We start from the raw sequence: 2,406 nt of genomic DNA on the forward strand, positions 1-2,406 counted from the left end.
AGTAAATGGTAACTAAAGTTAGTGAGTCTAGTCTAAAGTTGTGAAAATTCTGATACCAATGTTCTAAAATGTAAAGACGATGCTGTGTCTCGTTGCCATTTACTGAGGAAATAGTGGTTTGCACAAACCACGTCCAGCTCTATTGCCATGTTTGGGCAGATAATACTCAAAAATCCGATATGAAGAAACTTCTGCCTTGGTGAACATCACAATATGAAACACATATAATAAGAAAATGTCAAACAATTTTGTTTTATATTTGCTTAACCAATGAAAATAGATCAGTTACAAAGATCTGTTCAGTGAATTTCGCTGTTTTACGAAATATTTATTTCCTAAATATTTGAGTGTCAACACTGCCTGCTTCTGGATAGCTTCAAGAATTCAGACAGCATTTATTTTTGCAGAAAACAGCTGATAATCTCTCTGAATTCAGGAAGTGCACAAGCTTGTCGTATTCTTTGACATCCTTCAGAACTCGTCAACTGATTATCTATCAGTTATTATATTACCTAACCCTAACCCTAACCCTATCTGTAGAAAAAACTATTAAAACTATACATACAGTTGCGTAAGAATTTTGCAATTCTATACCCAAATAGTACAGTCTAAAAATAGTTTTAAAATGTGCACACATACACACATCCTGCTCATATCAGAAACTTGCTTTGCTTAAAGCTGCAGTCCATAACTTTTGGCGCTCTAGCGGTTAATAAACAGAACTGCGTGCGTCTTGCGTAAGAACATTGTAGCCGGAGCTACTTCTCTCTGTTTATGTCTATGGCGAATCACGCAGGTACTGGGCTACTCCACAGCGGTTCCACCAGAACCAGCCCAAATAGTCCGAATATAAACACTTATTATAGGTGTACCGTAGTGATTCAGGACAAGCCAAAAACACAGTTTGGAAAATGGATTCATGGTGTACTCGACTATTATATAAAACTTGTGAATTTTGAACACAAAAAAAGTTACGGACTGCAGCTTTCATTTCATTGCCTTCTTGCAGAAAAAGTTAACTCTTGGTATATTCATCATTTACAACAGATAAGAGTTAAAACAACAGCCTTGCTAAAGTTTGTGAACATAAATCCCCAATTTTAACCTGCACCCTAGAGTACTGACAAATGCGTGTGATATTGAAGAAAACATCTGGCAACCTTGCTGAATTCTTTCATTTTCCGCATATCCAGTCCACCCATAAGAGGAAGAAACGTTAGAAGGATCAAAACGTTTGAGTTCATATCCTACTTCACTCTTACAACACGGATACTTGACATGGGGGTAAATATAACAGCTTTCACTCTTCTAACTTTTATTCATTTGAACATTTAACATTATTGGTCAAAGATTACACACTGAATTACATGCATGTTACAGCATAGGAAAGGGTAAGAAATAGGGCTGATTTATAAAGGTTTCTGAAGTACTGTAAATTTACCATTTGTTGCATAACATCTACTACATTGCAAAGCCATATTTAAATGTACCACACTTTACATATTTTATATAATATTTATTGACTTGACTATGCTAAGCTTGCTTGCCTTGGCTTGACTATTAGTTTGATCAGTCTACAGTTACACGATACCAGGAAGGCTGATTTTACAAAGCTGATTTTGATAATTGACCATAATGGATTGAATTACTCCTAAAACTAACTCTTAACTAATGCATTCTCATTTACCTATATGTTTACAGTAGAGTAATATTAACAGAAATTCTTTTCCTCCTTCAATATATTTCCTCTACACATCAAGTCCTTCAACTGCAATATAATACATGCTTCGTTTAGTTTTTTTCTTGTAATGAGACAACACTTAAAACAAAGGGTTAAACCACAGTCTATATCAAGCTGGAAATGACATACGAGTTGAAGTGTTAGACACATTTTCAATTCGCATTTACAGTATGTGCTTATTATGCAATGTATATTAACCTGCCTTCTTTCTCACTTGTTTAATTGAAGTAATCAAATTGTTTAGTCTTATAGAATAGTTCTATACATTTTTTTTTCTTCTTAATTTATGAAATTTCAGGTGGCACTGAAATGTTACAAAACCCATAAACCCAAGAAATATAAATTCTGTTCCTTGATTCGGTAAGTATTTAATTATTATTATTAGCTTGTTTTTTATAAAAAATATGCTACTGATTTATGTTATACAACACACTGTGTTTTAATGCCATGTTTAAATTTCTTATCATAAGCTCCTAATCAGAAGAGTCTCTGGTTACATTATGGACACCTCAAAACATTCGGAGGTACGTAGCACCAGAAATGTCAATCATTTTTATGTGCATCATCTAACCACTCTATTAAATAATTAAGATCCAGGCATCAATACAACATAACTTTAGGTGCTGATTTTCTTTTAGAAAAATGAAGGCAAGACAGCTTCTGAA

The 2,406-nt window shown here is 33.8% G+C and overlaps 1 long non-coding RNA gene across 1 annotated transcript; it reads left to right on the top strand.

Moving 5' to 3' along the window:
- The first annotated feature begins 1,218 nt into the window (after nt 1–1,218).
- On the top strand, nt 1,219–2,265 carry LOC107573528 (uncharacterized). The gene is made up of 3 exons (XR_001607521.1): nt 1,219–1,284; nt 2,040–2,101; nt 2,212–2,265. It is a non-coding gene; the product is annotated as an uncharacterized lncRNA (long non-coding RNA).
- Nucleotides 2,266–2,406: the final 141 nt, after the last annotated feature.

Source organism: Sinocyclocheilus grahami, unplaced genomic scaffold (assembly GCF_001515645.1).
Source record: "Sinocyclocheilus grahami isolate Dianchi unplaced genomic scaffold, SAMN03320097.WGS_v1.1 scaffold1968.1, whole genome shotgun sequence".
Taxonomy (NCBI): domain Eukaryota; kingdom Metazoa; phylum Chordata; class Actinopteri; order Cypriniformes; family Cyprinidae; genus Sinocyclocheilus; species Sinocyclocheilus grahami.